Raw genomic sequence first — 11253 nt, 5'->3', positions numbered from 1 at the left:
AGCAATATCTATTCAAATCCTTTGTCCACTTTTAATTGGATTGTCTTCTTATTATTGAGTTATAAATCCTCGAACTACTGCACTACTCATCTCACACGCTAGTAAAGTAAAGCTCAAAATTCTCCAAGCCAGGCTTCAGCAATACATGAAGCGTGAACTCCCAGATGTTCAAGCTGGTTTTAGAAAAGGCAGAGGAACCAGAGATCAAATTGCCAACATCCGCTGGATCATCAAAAAAGCAAGAGAGTTCCAGAAAAACATCTACTTCTGCTTAATTGACTACGCCAAAGTCTTTGACTGTGTGGATCACAACAAACTGTGGAAAATTCTTCAACATATGGGAATACCAGACCACCTGACCTGCCTCTTGAGAAACCTATATGCAGGTCAGGAAGCAACAGTTAGAACTGGACATGGAACAACAGACTGGTTCCAAATAGGAAAAGGAGTATGTCAAGGCTGTATATTGTCACCCTGCTTATTTAACTATATGCATAGTACATCGTGAGAAACGCTGGGCTGGATGAAGCACAAGCTGAAATCAAGATTGCTGAGAGAAATATCAATAACTTCAGATATGCAGATGGCACCACCCTTATGGCAGAAAGTGAAGAACTAAAGAGCCTCTTGATGAAAGAGGAGAGTGAAAAAGGTGGCTTAAAGCTCAGCATTCAGAAAACTAAGATCATGGCATCCGGTCCCATCACTTCATGGCAAATAAATGGGGAAACAGTGGCTGACTTTATTCTTCTGGGCTCCAAAATCACTGCAGATGGTGATTGCAGCCATGAAATTAAAAGATGCTTACTCCTAAGGCCAACCTAGACAGCATATTCAAAAGCAGAGACATTATTTTGCCAACAAAGGTCCGTCTAGTCAAGGCTATGGATTTTCCAGTAGTCATGTATGGATATGAGAGTTGAACTATAAAGAAAGCTGAGCGCCAAAGAATGGATGACTTTTGAGCTGTGGTGTTGGGGAAGACTCTTGAGAGTCCCTTGGATTGCAAGGAGATCCAACCAATCCATCCTAAAGGAAATCAGTCTTGATATTCATTGGAAGGACTGATGCTGAAGCTGAAACTCCAATGCTTTGGCTGCCTGATGTGAAGAACTGACTCATTTGAAAAGACCCTGATGCTGGGAAAGATTGAGGGTGGGAGGAGAAGGGGACAACAGAGGATGAGATGGTTGGATGACATCATCAACTCGATGGACGTGAGTTTGGATAAACTCTGGGAATTGGTGATGGACAGGGAGGCCTGGTGTGCTGCAGTCCATGGGGTCGCAAAGAGTCAGATACGACTAAGCGACTGAACTGAACTGAAGAGTTCTTTATGCCTTCTGGATACTTCCCTTCTCAGACAAATGATTTGCAAATATTCTCTCCCAATCTGGAGGCTGTCTCTTCACTTTCTTGAAGGCAACATATGTCACACAAAAGTTTTAAATTTTGATGTAGTCCAACATGTCTATTTTTTCCTTCTGTTGTTTGTGCTTTTGGTGTCATGTTTAAGAAGTCATTGTCTAATCCGAGGCCACAAGGATTTACCCCTGTATTTTCTTCTAAGAGTTCTCTATTTTATCTCATATTTAGGTTGATAAATCCATTTTGAATTGAGTGTTATGTATGGTGTGAGGTGGGGTCCAGCTTCATTCTTTTGTACGTAGAAGTCCATTGTTGTTGCATGTAGGTGTGCTCATTGATTCAGTGGTTTATACATGTTCTTTTCACCAGTGAAAGCCTTGTTTTTATTGTGGTAGAAAACATGACATTGGAAGCAAAACTCTTGAATGCATGTCCTTTCCATTTCACAAAAGAAAATTAGTGAAGTTGAAAATATTCACCATTTGGCATTTACCTTTGGAGACCTCTCCCCTTTGTTATTTATTACTTATTTTTGTCCAAAGGTGTTTGAAGCATCTCCCTTATTAGTATCTCTAGGGTTGGTGTAACCAGATAAAGAAGTAGCACAAAGCTACAAAAATAGCAGAAAATAAAAAAACAATTGAGAATCAATTTTCTTTATCTATACAACTATCCACCTGAGAGACCAGTGTTCCTGGGTGATTTGGCTTCCTGTAGGGACAACTCTGAGCTTCCCAGGTGGCTCAGTGGTAAAGAATTCGCCTGCCAAGTATCAATCTCTGGGCTGGGAAGAAAAGAAACAGCAACCCACTGCTATATTCTTGCCTGGTAAATCCCATAGGCAGAGGGACCTGGTGGGCTACAGTCCATGGGGTCACAAAGAGTCCGACACGACTTAGCGACTGAACAACAACAGAACAAGGAGCAGCTTTTGCTCACAAGAGCTTTCTGACCCAGACAACTTGTCACCTGGGGCTGGATTCCCTTGGAACCCATTTATCTTTTCATTTTGCCTTTCCAGTTGAGTCCAGAGATTCAGATTGAAACGCACGTTATCAAACTTTGATCTGGACTTGGCAGAACAGAGAATTCCCTGCGTGCCTGCATTTGTTAGAAATTATAAGTTCATCTGTGTGAAACCAAGGCCTCCAAATTAAAGTGGCTTGAAAAAGACCTGAGATTACCTCTCTCTCATGTGTCCAGAGGTGGTGGGATGTCTCTGTTTTCTTGGTCATGGGGGGCTGCTTTGCCTCCTTATCACAAATTCATAGAGTGTGAGGCATTCAGCCATTTCATCTGCATTCCAGTCAGCAGGAAATAAAGGAGAGCAAAGAAGGGAATTTCCCTTCCTTTAAGGACTCTTTCTGGAAGTTGTACACCATTTCTACCTTCAGCCTTAGCTGGAACTTAGTCACAAGATCACACTTGGCTGTGAGCAATTCTGTTAAATATGGTGGTGTTTTTCCAGGCTGATATGTACCCAGCTATGAATTGCTGTCTCCATTGCAAAGGGAGGGTTTCCCTGGTGGCTCAGACAGTAAAGTGTCTGCCTGCTATGTGGGAGACCCAGGTTTGATCCCTGGGTTGGGACGATCCCCTGGAGAAGGAAATGGCAACCGACTCTAGTACTCTTGCCTGGAAAATTCCATGCATGGAGGAGCCTGGTAGACTATAGTTCATGGGGTCGCAGAGTCGGACACAACTGAACGACTTCACTTTTTTTCACTCGAAAAGGGACCAGAATAGAAGGGACGTTGCAGGGTGTCTAGACTTCTCTATCAGAACCCAAGGGAAATCTTTCCCAAGACTCAAGGAATCTGCTCCCAATTGCAATTCTACAAATGATATGTCAGCCCTGCTGGGGAGCTGGCTGGGGCAGTGTGTGCTGCTGCCGTCTTGCTCGATTTAACCCTCCTTCATTCCTGCATTTTCATTTCATATATTTGGATTTAGTACGGAGCGGGAGACTAGAGTTCTAGACACTGAAGGAAAGGAAACCTTCCTTTTTCAAGCAGTGATTTTTGCTGCTTGAAATGGGGTTGTACTCTCCACTTTCAAACGAAAATGCTGACATTGTTTTCCAGAACAATTGCACCGTCCAGACCAAGGGACCCACAAAAGTGTCAATTCACTGCATGTTAGCTTTTTCTTTTTTTTTAATATATGAAACTAATCATAACAAGTGGTTGCTGTGAAAACAGCAGGCTCCCTAAGGCTGCCCTTCCAATGACCCATACCCTGACCTGGACAGACCACCTTCTTTCCAAGAGAGGAGAAGTTTTGTTCCTAGATCAGATGAAACTCTGGCTTTACCCCTGGTGACCAGGAGGATTAATCAGACGCCAGTAAAACAGCCGACAGACACACTAAACCAACAGACAATAATGAGCACACACACCAGGAAACGTCCGTCCAAGAGGTCCACTTGATCCTTGTCTTTGCCTTAAGATGTAATACCTGCTCCGTGGCTTGGCTCTCCGTACTCCATAAAGGGAACACTTGTAAGCTGAGAAGCTGCCAGTTTTTAGGATCAATATGGTACTCACAAGAGCTGGTTAGGAAACAATGCCAGGGACAGAATTTGCAGTGGGGGCTTGTGAGGGATTAGGCTGTTTCCTCAAGATTTACGTCCCAGTGCACAGCCGGTGCTGAAACCTGCACGGCCCACCCTGTGGCTCCAGATGAGGTGAATGGAGGTCTCTTTGGGTTTTGGTTTTTTCAAAGTAAAATCTTCCCAGTGTGCAAACAGGAACCACTAACACTGAACCACATGCAGATGCAGAGAAAAAGTGAAAGTCAGCAAAAGGAAAACAAATTTCTGACATTTTACTTGGGAGGTTCCTGTAAGAGTCTCGGAGAAGCTGTCAGGCTTGGGATATCTGCAGCAGTGTAAGGGTCAGAACTTAAATTTCAAAGCCAATTTCTTCTTCGCCTTCCTGCCTTCTTCACTCAGCAACTGTTTGGGTTCTGTTTTCACTTTTCTTCTTTCATTCTGTTCTCTAGGGCAAAGCAGAAAGCAAATGAAATCTCATTTGTGCTGAGAACTTACATCAAATTGGTTTTATTTCCAAGTGATTCCCCTCCAATTTTATTTTAAAACATGTTTGAAAAGAAACTTAGATTTTATTTCTGGTCCAAAATATGGCTATCTCAGATATTGTAATGGAAACCTTGGGGGTATCATAGAAGGATGAGCTTGAAGCTTAAAAATATGGTGACTTTAACAGACAGGGAAAGACAAAGATCATACAGTATTGCTTATATTTGAAATCTAAAAAAACAACAACAACAAAAAAAAAAACACAGAAAGAAACTTATTTATCCTTATAAAATAAATGAACAAACTTAGTTACAAAGCAGAAATCAAGTCACAGGTGTAGAAAACAAACTTATGGTTACCAAGGGGGAAGGGAGGGAGAGAGAAACTGGTAGATTGGGATTGACATATACATGCTGCTGCTGCTAAGTATAAAATAGATAGCTAATAAGGACCTACTATATAGCACAGGGAACTCTGCTCAGTACTCTGTAATGGCCTAGATGGGAAAAGAGTCTAAAAAGAGTGGATATATGTATACATACAACTGATTCGCTTTGCTGTACAGCAGAAACTAACACAACATTGTAGATCACCTATACTCCAATTAAAAAAAAAAGAGATGAAATTCTTCAGTTCAGGAAACACACACATACAAAATAAAGTGACTTAGAAGGGAGGGCAAAATATTACTCAGTAACTGTTTTTGAAAGTGTTATACTGAGGACAGGAGAGACAGTAAAAAACAGCGGTATCTGAGACAAAGATGAGAGGTGGGGAAACGTGGTTCTATGGGGGAAACAATTTAGTGAATTTAAATCAGGTGCCAAAAAAATTTGTTCTGGGGAAATAAAATCCATTTTTCTGATGTGTGCTCCGGAGGAAATGATTCAAAGCAAGACAATCTCTATTTCCAAATGCCTTCTGGAAATAGGTTCTCCCCCAAGGACACAACACCAGCGCTATTAATCTTGACTTAGTGAATGAAAGTATTATACGGACTTCAATCCAGACCTTCAAGCCTTAAAGAGCTCTGAAGAGCCTGGATAAAGCAACCCCGTTTTTCACTTTGGCAATTCCACAGAGGTAACTCACTCTAATTTCCCTTTTGTCTCTATGGGAGGGACTGGAGACTTGAAAAGCAAACAGGTTTCCTTTTCTAATTCCTGGAGAGAAGTCTTCTGTTGCTTTCTTACACTGCAAGGCTGAAGGTGGGTGACCCATCTTCATCTGTTACCCTGGAAGACGTAGAGAAGCAGAAGTAAATCCGGAATAATAGGCGACTGGTAGATTCCTCCCATGTTCGAGAGAAGTTATTGCCCTTGCGAATGCCAGTTTGTTTTTTGATTTTCCACGGTCCAGCCCTGTATTTAGCACAGAAAGCCACGACACTGATAATAACCCCCCAACATACACGAGGACAAAGCCAGAAGGCGTTTTGTTCTGTCAGGCAAATTATGATCTAAGTTTTCTGCCAACAGCAGTTTTCCCGGATTGTTTACGGCAACCCCAGCATGTGTGTGGAGATTCTAAAACGCAATAAAATTTTCTGAGATTAAAAAAGAGACTGCGTGCTTATTATTAACAGAAAAAGTAAACTGTTTCATATGGAAACACTTCCCATTGTGGAAAAAAAAAGAAAAAGTGTTGTGGAAAAGGATACCAGGTTATCTAAGCTGAAGGAAAGGTTTGAAGCTTCCCTGGGTGTCTTTTTAGGGACCAGAAAGAAAGGATATAACAGGAATTGTATGAAAATAAACAACTAAACCAAGATGCAGGAACGAGGTTTTAGTCCTGTTTGTCCTGCTGGATCCATGCAAGGTCGTTACTTTCCAAACAAATGCCCAGGAGGAAAATAGCTCCAGTAGGTCAAGTTTTACATAAAATAAGAAAACAGGACACACATCAGCATTTTTTTCCCCTAAGGCATTACTAAAAGACACCAACTTATCTAAAAATGGTACAAAAGTTGAATGATATTTTTAATTGATGCCATGTGTTTTGTTTTTCACTGTGTCCAAATCCTGGGCTAGGCAAGGAAAAACAGAACTTGCAGCCTCAAGTAATTTTTTTCTTTTTTTGCTTTGATGATAGTTGTCACATGCGTGTGAAAATATGATAGGAAAGGGGAAAAAAAACTGGGAAAATCTGGCATTTTTAGTTAGGGAAAGAAACTCTGAAACTGTTAACATTTCTATGAGAGTAATATAAACCAGATAGCTAAATCACTAAATGCTGATCACATCATGGGGAAAAATGAAGTCAATTTTAATGAAAAGTCATTTAAATTAAAAGATGCTACTTCTCCTTCGTTAAATGTGGTTTGGCCGTGTGTATATTTTTTCACCCAAATAAAGGAATTTCTCAAATATCTGGCCCACAATGACGCAAGGAATACCAAAACATAGACATTGTATGACAACACAAAAAAATAGCTTTTGTCTGATTTTGTTAAACTCTAGAAGGCTTATTTCTTGTGTGAATTAATCAAAGGGCCTACAGTGCTCTCTTTCCACCCACCAAAAATATCTGTGAATTAAATTCCATAAATAGGGGGTCCTCAAAAGCTGAAGTGTTGCTATGCTCCTCTCCCCCACATGAAATAGTTACATATGAGTTTCCAGAAGAGCCTGTGTGTGCATTTTTCAGCAAGCAGAGTCTTCTCTGGGTGGACTCAGAAAACAGCCCCTTCCCAGTGACTTTATGAGACGCGCCAGAGGCCAACACATGTGACCAAGAGGTCTCTGAAGTTGTAGCCTTTTGTATTTACACTTTTGAAATATCTCTATTGTGATGCAAATCTTGATTTTCAATCAAAATTGGCTGGAGCAAAAAAAAAAATCTTTCTCTGGAAACCATGGTAGGAGATAAGTAAGCCTAAATCTCAATTTTCTCCCTCCTGGCTTCCTATTAAGCCAGAAAACAATGATACAAAACACAAGCATCTTTTTAGCAAATGCTGATGGAAAACTCTACTGTGTCAACCAAGGCTTCTAACTGACTAGTGTTAGTCTCCAAAGACACCAAGTTTATGCACTTTAAATGACTAAAGTCTTTTTCTCCCTCACCCCTTTTTCTAATTTGGGTGCGGATGTAAATAGCACCTAAGAACATTTTTTGCTTTTGTTGACTGTTCAAAATCAAATCCATTTTAGAGAGTTGGCCTTTCTGGGCCCGAATCCTTTCTTTCAGTCTAAACAAATAAAATGGAAACAAAAGTAAAAGTGTCATCATTACCAAGAAGGCCTCCCCCTTTAATTTGTTTTTAAAGCTGAATGTTGAAATACCGAATCCTGTACTTCGCAGAAAGACTTTTAGGACCGAGGGCCTGGTCTCCTCATGGAACCTGTTCATCCGCTCAGGTTAAAGTGGTTTGTGTCTGTGTGTGCGCACGCCTGTGCCTCTTACTGTACCCTTCGAGATGGAGTTCTGAGGAAGCATTTCTCCTGCCAAAATACACACAGCCTGGGATTAAAAGGGCTGAAACCTACCAGCAAGTTCTTACCGCCCTCCCACAATCATTAGACCAAATCCACCATCATTCTAGATTCATTTTTCCCTTATTCATCTGTCCAACTAATTCCTGCCGCATTCACCAGGCTTATATCTTAATCTTTTCTGTTACATAGAGAATACATAATGAAAAGCTGCATTTTCTGGGTACATGCACACATTTGGAGCGGATGAACCATATGTGAAGTGACATACAATGCTGAATGCAGGCTGAATGGTGTCCAGCGCTAAAAACACTGCGAAGGCAGGAACAAAAAGCAGCGAACAAGAGCCAGAGCGGGGCCGGTCTCCACTAGAACACCAGGGGATTCGCCGCTAAAACATGGGTATAATTTCACTGTTTTCACTCACACAAGCTGTGGGAAAGGAGTCACCATCTGATGTTTGATTGTGTGGGATATGTTTTTGGCAGTGGCCTTGTATTCCGCATTGACAAAAAAGAAAAAAGAAAGGAAAAAAGGGGCAAAAGAGGGGGTGGGAAGTGTGGGTTGGAGGGGTAGGGAGGAAAAAAAAAAAAGAATAGAGCTACATTTGCTGTTTTTAATTTGCCGTCTAGGGGCCAGGCACAGCTGACGGAGCTCTGACCAGTGGTCACCTGCAAAGTAGGGCCAGGGCCTGGCTAGTGGCCCCACCGCCTGCACCCTCCCTGGGCCTCTTTATGCTGATGCTAACCACCAGGGGACTTTTATCTGCCCACCCCTGTCGTCTGGTTAACTTATTCCTGAGCAGTGGGATTGACGTTTGCCTGATTTAATAAAGCCTTTTATCTGAGATAGTGACTGGGGAAATACGCCCAGGAAAGCAGGCTCCTGCCCGCCGACCCTGACATGGCGGCAGAAGGGGAGAGGCGCAGGCTTCACAAGGAAGCATTTCCGGGAGTCTCAAAGGGCCCTGGGAAATGCTTCCGGGTTGCCAGCTCAACTGCCAGGTGTCTACAGCGGTCTCTCAGGAGGACCTCAGCTTCGAGGTTTCTCCTGTGGGGTTTGTGGCTGGAGGCAGGCGGGGTCCCCTACCCCAAACAGAGAATTTAGGAAGAAAGGCATGTCCTTTGTCCTCTCCTCCGTCCCCTTCTCATCCAGGAATGCCAGGCGGAGCAAATAAAGAAGGATGCCCAGTTGAATCTGGACTGCAGGTAAAGAATGGATACTAAAAAGTGGTGTGAGGTTTGTCAGAAACCCACATTTAGCTGGATGTCCTGTATTTTGTCTGGCAACCCTATCCCTTCCCCTCTGGGGCCCCGGAGCTGGCCACTCCCTCCTACTCCCCACCCCCGCCCCCTCACCTGTCAGGGAGGCAGCCTCCTCGGCCTGCAACCCAGAGTGTTAAGAGGATAATGAGAAAATAGATGGGTAGCTGCTTTCCAGAAAGATGGCTAATTAGCCTGGCTGGTGAACATGTGGTTCCCATGCCCCAGCTGTGCAAAAAGACTCTCCTCTAACTTCCAGCTTAAACTAGGAGACAACACCAGGGCTGCTGGACAGAGAGAGGTTGTCCTTACTTCCTGCTCTCCACGGCATCTCCTCAAGTGGATTTGGGCATCATTTTATTGGGACCACGTTTTTAAACCGAACTTCCCAGAGGCAGATCCCACACTTAATGGGAGATTTGGGGATAAAGCCACTTCTTCCCCAGTTGAGAATATGCATCCTCTTCACCTGCCCTGCCCCTACCCCTGTCAAGTCTGCCACCTGCAGCAGCAATCGTGGCTACAGCTCCTGTTTGCCCAGGTATTAGATTGCTATTTTGGTTACTGGTGTTTGTTTGTTTCTTATTTATTTATTCGGCTGTGGTGTGTAGTATGTGTGACCTAGGATTGAACCAGTGTCCTCTGTATTGGATGCTTGGAGTCTTAACCACTGGATCACCAGGGAAGTTCCTGGTGTCTGTTAATAGGCTGCTTCCAGGATTTGCCCTGAGATGAGCACTCTGCTCTGAGGCTCCCCTTTGCGGGACTGTGACACATATCTGATTAAAGATAGCGGGAAGGAGGAGCTCTCCTCTGCAAGTGGTGGGTGGGCAGGACAGGGAAGGCAGATCTCTTGGCTGGCCATGGCCTGGGTCCACGTTGTACTTTGTCTGCCGGTGGGCAGGTGGAAGCAGGTACAGGCTCCCCTGGTCCAAGCTCTGATCCTCAGAAGTGCAGCTGGAAAGATTTCCAAAGGAGCGCTGCTCTTTTGAATCCTTCAGGGGCTGGAGGCAGGAATGGCTGCCTGTATTGGCCAGAACGAGAAGTGTGGTTTTCCCCATGTGGCGGAATCGCTCTCATTTCCAAACATGATACAGGGCATAATGGCCATTGGTAATGACCACATTAGCATCATGGAGCAATATATCTACAATAAATTAAGACTGCTTTGCAATTAGTACCGATGATCACAGCTGTGGAGACAAATGGCATATGTGCTAATTAAATAATTTGTCACTTGACTGTTAAACAAACAATTCAGGCTCTTTACATTACAAATTGCCATCTCCAGAGCACCACCATGGGCCGTTAACCCCAGGAAGGAATGGTGTGCCATACCCACTATGATGGGGGAGCCCGGCCTCGATGGCAGGATAAAAAGGGACAGAGGAAAACTCATGTGGACTAAAACTCTTGGGAAGAAGAAAACTTTGGAAGTTTTCTTGGAAAATGTGTCCCAGGGGGACAGAACACTCCCTGCCACTCAGGAAATGTTTGGAAAATAGCCCATCTCAGTGTTAAGATTTCTCAGCTCCGTCAGATGCCTCCTACTGAACTAAGTCATTGGATTGGTGGGAGCCAATAAACACGGTGTCACGCCATGTCTTGACTTGGTCTTGGTCTTTAGCCACAACCCCCTCCCCAATGGCAACACATTTTTCATGATTCCTCTTTTTTCCCCATCAGCCTTCCTTCCCCCACCTCCCCACCTCCATATGCTAATCCACAAAACTGAATCGTGGAATATGCCTTTAATGGGGACCACTGCTAGCCCATGAAATGGCTACGTGGGAGCTATGGGGGATTCAGCCCCGTGCAGAGAGTAGCCAAGCAAGCTGCAGACTAGATTTCAGTCTCTGCTTACCTCCTTTGTCCAGGACTCTCGTGCAATGAACAACCTGCCCAACCATATATGCAATCCTATTCTCTGCTGCCTCTGAAAGCAGAAGTTTTGGGTAACTTCAAGCCCCAGAAAATCCCCAAACCAATGGTCATTATTATTTTTTCTTCCTTGTTCTTTTATCAGAGTTGTTAACTAGGAGAACTTGATTATGCCTTCTTATTCCTAACTTTGCTCTTATACAAGCAGCAGTTTGGTCAGATAAGAGGAGAAAGAAAGCAGTGAGGACTTTGTGTCATCATCCATTGA

At 43.4% G+C, this 11253-nt stretch overlaps 1 long non-coding RNA gene across 2 annotated transcripts; it reads right to left on the bottom strand.

Annotated features, from left to right (window-relative positions):
- Positions 1-3527: 3527 nt before the first annotated feature.
- On the bottom strand, positions 3528-8775 carry LOC112447133 (uncharacterized). Of its 2 annotated transcripts, none has more exons than XR_009494751.1 (4): positions 8114-8775; positions 7643-7851; positions 5501-5643; positions 3528-4367 (listed from the first exon to the last, which is right to left on the bottom strand). It is a non-coding gene; the product is annotated as an uncharacterized lncRNA (long non-coding RNA). The 2 variants fall into 2 exon arrangements; XR_003035236.2 differs by having other exon boundaries at positions 7693-7851; positions 8114-8769.
- Between the last annotated feature and the right edge of the window lie 2478 nt (positions 8776-11253).

Source organism: Bos taurus, chromosome 1 (assembly GCF_002263795.3).
Source record: "Bos taurus isolate L1 Dominette 01449 registration number 42190680 breed Hereford chromosome 1, ARS-UCD2.0, whole genome shotgun sequence".
Taxonomy (NCBI): Eukaryota; Metazoa; Chordata; class Mammalia; order Artiodactyla; family Bovidae; genus Bos; species Bos taurus.
This window is presented reverse-complemented; position numbering and strand designations above follow the sequence as displayed.